The sequence below is a fragment of the Rhinoderma darwinii genome, chromosome 3 (assembly GCF_050947455.1).
Source record: "Rhinoderma darwinii isolate aRhiDar2 chromosome 3, aRhiDar2.hap1, whole genome shotgun sequence".
Classification (NCBI taxonomy): domain Eukaryota; kingdom Metazoa; phylum Chordata; class Amphibia; order Anura; family Rhinodermatidae; genus Rhinoderma; species Rhinoderma darwinii.
Genome location: NC_134689.1, coordinates 178,242,123 through 178,252,271, shown reverse-complemented (window position 1 = coordinate 178,252,271; position 10,149 = coordinate 178,242,123). Strand labels below are relative to the sequence as shown.

Below are 10,149 nucleotides of genomic sequence, written 5' to 3'. Positions count from 1 at the left end.
AACAACACCAAAAATAAATATTTTTATAATGAAACTATAATATTTCTGATGATATATTCCCTTTAATGGGGCACTCTGGTTGGCAACTTTGATAGGGGCACTCTAACAGTCATTGTGGGGGCAGGGACAGTATCAGCAGATCATCAAATGACTATAGATTATGGTCAATCCGAACAAATTTGAACAAAGCTTCAGCTAGATCAATAAACTGTTCCGGGATTATATTTCTTGCATTGTTTGTGTTATGTCTCCAGGAAACAAGAGTTGCAGCACAGCCCTCAGTCATTCACTATGGTAAAGGTCGCGAAGCTCAACGCTTTGATAGGTTGTTTGTCCCTTCCTGCTTCCCCTAGCTAGTGACACGGCTTCAACATGGCGGCATTTGCGGAAACAGAGAAACTAATGGATTTACCGAGAGAGCTGTAACTGCCGCCGAGCTCCGTGTGGCAGCTGCAAGGCGCCGGTGAGTTAGGCTGATCTTCGCTATACCAAGCCTGGGCACGGCGTACGTGGGCCGGGGTGCCGGTAATGCTATAGTTTACCTCACACTCTGCAGCCTGGGGTTTTATAGCTATCATAGACGTCCAGTGCTGTTGGGGGCATGCTGGGACATGTAGTACAGACGGACATTTGCTCCTGGGGTTGTAGCTGGAAAGGCTAATACAAATGACTCCCACAATGGAAAATGTAATCCCCCCCCCTAGATTACAGTAGAAGCAGTGAGACCGGGTGACATTGGCAAGTTCATGTTTTCTATGTAACTTTACTGGTTGTTATAGTATTACGTGTGGGCAAGTCTGACCCTGACAACCCAGTATAGAAGTAACCCGCTGCTCCCCTGTGACCTGGCCATGCGTAATACGTAGACGTCTGGCAAAGTGGCCCGAGGAATATTACTGACCAATATCAGATGCCATTTTTATATGTATGGCTGTGTCAGCCAAATGTCTAACTTTAATGCGGTTTCTATTTTGGGCGGGCATTTTTGAAAAAATGTGTAAGGTTTGTGGTCGCCCTGAATGACTGGAATAGATAAGCTGTGTATTTTAATGGTTAAGGTAGCCATTGTAGCTACTAAAGGGGTGCTACCCTCTTAACAGGATATGCCATACAAGCCTGATAAGTAGGTCACCCCTGGACACCGTTCCATCAGATGGGGCTGCTGGCGGCTTACTTGGGCCTTTCTGTAGCGATCATAGACTTAAAGGCTATGTTCACATGTTAAGGATTTTCCGTCTGGATTTGCATGCAGAAAATGTGCCACGTTTTACAGTAACGGCGAAGGGATGAAATTTGACAAATGTCCATGCACTGCTGAAACTTTTCTGTGCAGAAATCGACCTGCGTTGCATAGTTGCGCATTTATTGCAGATTTTCTGCATTAAGTTCAATGGGAAACGGAAGATCTGCAAAAAACGTCAAATGTTGCTGTTTTTTTTGCAGCATGTTAACAGAAGAGGACAGCTCAATGACTTGACGGTTAATAAAATCCCACTTTTCTTCAATATTTCAGATGCTTCTGTTTAATGGATAACGTAAAATATAGGTAACCCCTTCCTAATGTACGTATCGTAAAATAAAGTTACCCCATTACAAAAATGTACGTCCTGGACAGCAATCAGTTGCCGCCCCATTTTTGTCACGATGATCTTGTGGACTGCAGGCCGTGTTGGACAAAATTGCTGATTTGGAACAAAATCGGGCCAATCCCTACCCCCTTCTTCTGGCCTCCCTGATAGAAACGCGTCTCGCTCAAGAAACATCTCGCTCTAGATTTTGATAAGCAGAATAAACGGCTAAAAATGTGAAATACTACAATGCAAACAGCAAAGCTAGTAAATTGATGGCCAACAGGGTTAACCGGTTAAGGACTAGGCTGTTTTACAGCTAAATGACCAGAGCAAATTTCACAATTTTGCTATGCGCTTCTTTAGATGACTATAAGGGTATGTTCACACGGCGGGGGTCCGTAACGGCTGAAATTACGGGGATGTTTCAGCCTGAAAACATCCCCGTCATTTCAGCCGTACCGGCATGTGCAGGCGCTTGAACGCCGCGTCACTTACGGCCGTAATTAGCGCTGCTATTCATTGGAGTCAATGAATAGCGGCTCCAATTACGGCCAAAGAAGTGACAGGTCACTTCTTCTACGCGGGCGTCTATTTACGCGCCGTCATTTGACAGCGGCGCGTAAATATACGCCTCGTGTGAACAGACAAACGTCTGCCCATTGCTTTCAATGGGCAGATGTTTGTCAGCGCTATTGAGGCGCTATTTTCAGACGTAATTCGGGGCAAAAACGCCCGAATTACGTCCGTAAATAGGCCGTGTGAACATACCCTAACTCTTCAGGTGAATAAAGTTCATCTTTGAATTTTACACTCTTTTTAAAGGACAGATAGGGCTTTGTTTTAGTGGCATTTGTCAGTATATATCATTTTTATTTTTTTCTCTAAAGTGGGCAAAATTGGAAAAAAATGCAAGAATTTAGCAATTGTGTCAGTTTATGCTAGCAATTTTCACACACGGTATAGACCACGGACAAAATTCATCCCATTTCACATTCTTCCACTTCTCCCGTGCATGGGGATACCAAATATGTGTGCCTTATTCACTGTGCGGGCATGTGCCAGGGCTTGGCTTTTTGGCCTTTTCGGTCCAGGAATTCTGCACTTGACTTTATAGCAGCATACTGTTTTCTGGGGGGTGTAATGCTGAAACATTAGAATCACCCCATAAATGACTTCATTCACACAAGTAGACCCCATTTTCTTCTGAAAGTTTCTTGAATGAGATGGATCAAAATAAAATGAGCTTTTTTTTAGCAAATGCGTCAGTTTATACCAGCATTTTTCACACATAGAATGGACCACGGACAAAATTAATCTCCTTTCACATTCTGCCACTTCTCCTGTGCATGGGGATACCAAATATGTGTTCCTTATTTATCACATAGAGATGTAGGAGGGCGGACGATAGAAGAAGCTTATTTCACAAATCGCTTTTTTTCAAAGCTGGTTTTACAAAACTCAACAGAGTTTCTATAACACTTCCAAAATATCTGCTCTTGAAGCAGAAATCCCAAAATATTCATCTAGGGATATAATGGGAATTTATTTTTTGGGGTTTTCTAAAATAAGAAATTGCAGGTTTATGCAAATGGAGCTCTCCAGCAGATGAACTTTAGAAAATAAGCAAATATGACATCCACCCCCCACCCATTCCCTCCCTCACACTTGGAGTAAAATCAGGGGAAAAATAAAAAAGTAATATAGGGCAAATATATTTTCAACAAATTAACTAAAATCTAATAATTCAGAACAGTGTGGTATTTTTTAAAACATGGCTCAATGCACAGGCCTGGTTGTGAGGGACATGAGGGACAGAAATATCGGGAATCTTTGCGGTGCCCGTCTTTTCTGCAGACGCGGCACTTTTTCTGAGGGTTGCTTCTAGTTGGTGTTGGGGGAATCCGACTGATGAAGTGTCTTTCAGTCAGTCGCGTGACATCCTCAGACTGGGGGCATTCTCGGGTGTCCTGAACATCAAAAATGAGGCCTTCAATAATTTTTTCCTGGAAATCCAGGTATGTGTCTCTGCCTCTGTTTTTTTTGTAGAGCACAAATGAGTTGTGGATGGCCACCTGTAACAAATAAATGGCCACCTTTTTTGTACCAGGTTTTTGTTTTTCGCTGTACTGAATAGGGCTGTAAAACCTGGTCGCTTAAATCCACCCCCCCCCCATGTACTTTTTATATTCGGACACGCTCACTGGTTTGTGCTTGTCCGATGTTGCCCCTCTTTCCCTCACTGCCACTGTTCCTGCGGTATGAATCGTGCTTAGCACATACACATCTTTGCGATCCCTGAACTTGACCGCCAGCAATTCCTCAGATGCACAGGAGTCCCCCTTTACCATGCGCTTCCCCACTAATTGCTGTGGAAAACCAATTATTTTTTTGCGCATGGTACCACATGCCCCAGTCCTTGCAGCATGCAAATGCCTAAACAGGGGCACACTAGAATAAAAATTGTCGCAGTACAGGTGGTACCCCTTGTAAAGCAGAGGCTGCATTATCTCCCACACGATCTTACTGCTGGTGGAAAGATCAGGGGGGCATCCAGGAACATTTATAGTGCGGTCCCGCCCTTCATAAATTCTGAAGGCGGTGGTATATCCTGACCCGCTTTCACACAGTTTATAAAGCTTAACGCCATATCTTGCCCTTTTGGAAGGTAGATATTGGCGAAAGCTAAGTCTGCCATGGAAGTTGAGGAGGGATTCGTCCACACTTACATTCTGCTCAGGGGTGTAGAGTTGCAGAAATAAATTATTCAGGGAATTTATCAGTGGTCTAATTTTGAACAACCGATCCCGGTTTGCATCGGTACTTGGGGGGGGGCCTGTGCGTTGTCGTTGAAGTGGAGGAACATCATTATTGTCTCATAACCTGGGCATTACTGCAGAATACACTGGGGTGGCTTGGGCGGGTCTTGTTGACCAGTAAGACCTAATGGAGGGCTTTTTGTCAATACCCATATTTGGGGTGACCCCCCAAAAAATATTTAATTCCTGCAAATTGGTGGGCGTCCAATCTCTGGCATGGGTGGATGAAGGTTTCTGCCTTATATATTGAGTGGCATATAAATTTGTTTCGTGGACAATCTGATTTAGGATGTCGTCCGTTATAAATAAATGGAAGTAATCCATTTGGACAAAATTTGTATTGTCCACGGTTATGCCAGGAGTGGCAGTAAATCCGTGGATTATAGGCCCAAAAGATGGGGCAGGTGCCCATACAAGAGCCTGGACTGAAGGGACCAGGCTGTCCCGTGCTACAGCGCTACTTGGCCCTGCGCTTTCAAGTTCTGCAGTTTCAACTGCATCAGGGACAACGTCCCCTGAAGATGAACCTGAAGTGACGCTGTCATCGTCACTGCCCAAAACAGGTTCCATCTCTGACGCCATCTCTAATGCGGTCTCCGACTCAGACCACAGCATGGCGTATGCCTCCTCGGCGCTAAACAACTTCCTCGCCATAACGTCACTAACTAAACAATTTTTTTATTTTTTATAAAACACACAAACTAACTGGTATATCTACACTACCGCTAACAAAAAAATAAACCGCTATTGCTATATATATTATATATATGTGGATATATATATAATTATATACTCCCTACCTGCCTATTCTAATAGAATAAAAGAAAGAAAGGTAGATAGAAAAAAATATCTATCTATCTATCTATCTATCTATCTATCTATCTATCTATCTATCTATCTATCTATCTATCTATCTATCTATCTATCTATCTATCTATCTATCTATCTATCTATCTATCTATCTATCTATCTATCTATCTATCTATCTATCTATCTATCTATCTATCTATCTATCCAGAGAATGTTTTATGAGTGTCACTGTATTTTTTGTGTAACTGTAACTGTAATCTTCTGGCAGCAATTCTCCCGAGTCTCTTCTTCTCCTGAAACTGAAACAATGTTTGAGGAGAAGAAAAGAGGCAGGAGATTTGCTGCCAGAAAAGTCAAAATAAAACAAATGTGGTCCCTGTGATTTGTGGTTTTCACAGCGACCACATGTTCAGGGACCATCAGATTGGTCCCTGATACTCTGTCCAGTGGCCAGAGCTGTTGGTAACAGCGTGGGCACAGGGCTGTGTGCACGCGATCGCGTGCACACAGTTTTATACGCAGAAATGCATGTGATCGCTGTGATTGGTTGTCACAGCGATCACATGTTCAGGGGCCAAAAGATTGGCCCCTGACATTCTGCCCAGTGCCTATGGCTATTAGCAACAGCCAGGGCATAGAGCTATGTGCACGCGATCGCGCGTGCACAGTCTCTGAAGTGCCGCCATAATTAGTCTATACGGCGGACTTCAGAGACCCTGACCGCTGGCCGTAAAAATACAGCCAGCGGTCGGGAACCTGTTAAATAAAAGCCAGATGAGCCGATCTACAATCCCGAACTACTGGGAGCAACATCCTCCTTCCAAAAGAAATAGCAGATGAATTTAGAAACTACTACTGTTTGCCCTATAATCTTCAAGATACCAATACCCCCACCCCACTGAAATCCATTATTTTCACCAATCCATACATCCTCCACATATCACATCTGCTAAATTGGAAACACTTTTCTTTAGCAATCCAATCTCTTAAATTGGGAAAATCATCGGGGTCCAACGAATGCTTTAAACTTTTCCCCCCTCACCTCCTACCCCTATTTGGCCATGACTGAAGGGAGGGTCCCAGAAGAAATGATTTAAAGGGGTTATCCAGGGACCAAAAATTGCATTGCAATAATATATTTATGTGAAACTAAGTAACTTACTAAGTACTTGAATTAAAAATTCTGTACTAAATGGTGCAGTTCAAACCTCATGAATTCTTCAGTTAGTGCTGGAGCTTTTCTAATAGTGATGGCGCTCATCATAGCGCTAGCTGATGCTCTGCTCGGGACTCAAGCAATAGGCGATGTGACAGCCCCTTGCGGTCATGTTCACGAACAGCACATGAAGCAAGAGCTCAGTCACGTGGGGCTGTGTCGCACGTCGTCATTATTAGAAAAGCTCCAGCACTTCCTGAATAATTCATGAGATTTGAACTGCACCATTTAATACAGAATTTTAAAATAAAGTATATTAGTAAGTTATTTCGTTTCACATAGATATATTAATGCAATGCAATTTTTGCAGTCACCATATTCACGCTCTCCAAACCTGGGAATGAACCAAACACCCCAGCTAATTTCTGTCCGATCTCCCTACCTCCTAATTTATTTATTTTTAGTCCATTACATACGGTTGACATACGTGCGCTAAACACGGACATACGGAACTAACACAAAGATACTCGCGCGCGTAAAATGCTGTGTTTTGTGGACGATAAACAACTACTCTCTGACTTAAAACTACGCCAATGTTTTTGTAAGTAGACCTCTCCCCATCCTTCCAAATTATTAAAAACCATCAAGCAGGTTTCACGAAGGGCAGACAAGCCCCCCCGATGGTACCCGCAGAATGTTCAACCTCATACCCAGAGCAAACTCTCATTGAACACCTTCTTTGCTCTTCGTGCTGGATGCAGAGAAGGTGTCCGACAGACTTCACTGGGGATATACATTTGAGACGCTCAGAAAATGGGGATTTAATGGACCCATTTTGTCTGCCATGACTGCTCTCTATACTCCTCCCTCTTCCTAGGCATCCGAGTGGCACCCGATAATCTTCACGGACCCATTCACTTTGACGTGTGAATCGGGTTCGTGAAAAATGGTCCGAGTCTCCGATCCGAGGAAAGATAGAACATGTCCTATCTTTCCTCGGATCACTGACGGGACTCGGACGGCACTCTCGGTCGTGTGCATGAGGCGTTACAATTCCCTCCAGACTGCCCAAGACACGCTTAGTTCATTTTCTCAAGTCTCATATTACAAGGTCAATGAGTAAAAATTGCAAATGTAAGGAATCAACATCACAGGGACGATAAACAATAATCGAACATCCTTTTCAATGAAATCCTCCCTTCCCTACTTGGGGATTTGACTCCCATCTTCTAATCACACACTCCTTGAGGCAAATATCTCCCCTCTAACTTCCTCACTACACACAGAATTACACCAGTTTGCGAAGTTGGATGGGAAGAATCATTCTTTACAAAGTGTCCATCCTACCTCGCATTCTTTACGATCTACGCACTGTGCCCATCCAAATCTCTGGATCAACATTCAAATCTGTATATAAACAAATGAATTTAATTGGCAACATACCAAACCCCATATTGCTTTCTCTATCCTGACCAAACGCCTATTTCTTTCCTCAATTGGGAAACATACCTTGCTAAAACATTTTCCAGTACATCCCTCATGACAGCACTACAGGAGGTTGCCCTCTTGACCTCTGTAGGGACTGGAAGACAGAGAGGTTAAAAGGCCCCTCCCACCACCCACTTGCCAGTGTTCTTCCTGTCCCCACAAGGGTCAGGAGCAGAGAGCGTCGCTCCTAAAATAGTGAAAAACTCGGGCAGGGGGCAAGATCGGGGGGTCCGTGCACTCCCCCTTCTCTTCCCCCTAAAGCCCAGGCTAACACCCCCTCATACGACGGGTCCCTTAGCTCCCTCCCCAAGACACCTACCGGAGGAATCCTAGGCACGGTTCTGGTAGTGTGTGGGGGCTGGGTTTCCCAAGGGCTTCGGCCGGACCGCGGACCAGGCGGGGACCGGCAGCTCCATAGGCATGGACGCACCGGCAGGGATCCTCGCTGCACCGCATAGCAAGCCTTAGCGCCGGCTATGGCGCCTGCACTCCAGGTACACGCTGGACAAATAGCCGACCGGAAATGACGTCGGGCTACTTCCGGTCCGCGGCCATCTTGGAAGGCGGGAAATTCAAACGCCCGCATTTAAAGGGACACGCACAGGTATGTAGTTAGAGCTGATAACTCTAACTTGGATTTATTTTGTGTGGATTGCATATTGCATTGCCTGTTACCTGTCGCGATATGGAACTTCCTCGTCCTGATGGAACTCCAGATATGTCCCAGGGTCACGTGAGTCTCACCCTTGGGGGAAGGGTATAACCCCTTATGTATGTACGCCATACTTTACCTACCTTCTGTTTTCTCTAGGAAAAAGATTTCTCTCAGAGACAAACTGATAAAAAGGTTAAAAAATGTGCGACTTGTGCAAAAAAATTGCCAGAATCCCATAAAAAACAATTGTGTCAGGATTGTATTGCCAAAATACTAAAGGAGGAACAACCAACGTTCATGTCCGAACTTAGGACTATGATTCGTGAGGTAGTGCGTCAGTCAGTAGCCTCCCTCGCCCCTCCGCAAGAAACTCCCTCACACTCCCGGGCAAAAAGACCACGGATTGAAGTGGATCAAAAATATTGGCCTCCTTCTCAGGGGTCGGACTCTGAACAGGAATGCTATTACCTATCGGAAGATGAGTTAGAAGAACGAGAGGAACTCTTACCTTCAACTTCTTCCACTCAAGAGAAAAAAATTTTCTTCTCTTCCGAGATGTCGGATACCTTAATTCAAGCAATACGGGAAACTATGGATATTCCCGAAGAGGACCAACCACATACCATCCAGGATGAGATGTTTGGAGGTCTAACGGAAAAGAAAACAAGGGTTTTTCCGGTAAACGAAAATCTTAAAAGAATGGTGACAACTGAATGGGAAGATTCAGAAAAAAGGCTCTTCATTTCAAGAGATTTTAAGAACAGACTTCTCTTTGATCCAGAGGACACTAAGCCTTGGGATGAAATCCCAAAAGTAGATGTCCCAGTCGCCAGGGTTGCTAAAAAAAACGCAATCCCATTTGAAGATTCCTCTCAGTTGAGGGACGCCATGGACCGAAAGGCAGACGGATTACTGAAAAGAGCGTGGGAATCTTCCTCTGCCTTGATCTCAACTAATATCGCGGCCACATCAGTAGCAAGAGCAATGTTCATATGGCTAAACCAGCTAGAAACCCATTTGATGATGAAGACATCACGACAAGAGCTACTAGAATCTCTACCTTTACTAAAAATGGCAACCGGATTCTTAGTAGACACTTCAGCGGAATCTATTAGATTTGCTGCCAGGAATGGGGCTCTCTCAAATTCTGCTAGAAGAGCATTATGGCTCAAAATGTGGTCAGGAGATACTAAGTCCAAAAACAAGTTGTGTTCTATCCCATTTACAGGGTCTCTGATGTTCGGTCCTCTCCTTGATAACATACTGGAGAGTGCAACAGATAGAAAAAAGGGGTTTCCTGAAGAGAAACCAAAAAAAACCCCTCAAATTGGAAGATTTCGCCAACAGAGGGATCCTACTTCACAGAACTACAGCGGTAAAGGGAAGTCCGGACGCTGGAGTTACCCCAAAGGAAAAAGGGGTCGAGGATATCTCCTTAACCCAAATAATTCATTCCAGCCCTCAAAGCAATGACGCCAAGAGCGTGGGGGGAAGACTCCTACAATTTTATCCCGAATGGTCGAAAATAACCCAGAACTCCTGGGTTCTAAGGATAATAGAAGAAGGATACAAAATAGAATTTTCCTCCATTCCTCCAGAGAAATTCCTAATAACCCAGTACCAAGCGAAAGATCTTCATCAGATACTTATCCA

The 10,149-nt window shown here is 44.2% G+C and overlaps 1 protein-coding gene across 1 annotated transcript in view; it reads left to right on the top strand.

Annotated features, from left to right (window-relative positions):
* Positions 1 to 325: 325 nt before the first annotated feature.
* The window catches only part of TMEM168 (transmembrane protein 168), a 28,427-nt gene continuing 18,603 nt past the window's right edge, over positions 326 to 10,149 (top strand). The window contains exon 1 of the mRNA XM_075857091.1: positions 326 to 463. The gene's annotated coding sequence lies outside the window, so the exon portion shown is untranslated. The remainder of the gene's footprint in view (positions 464 to 10,149) is intronic.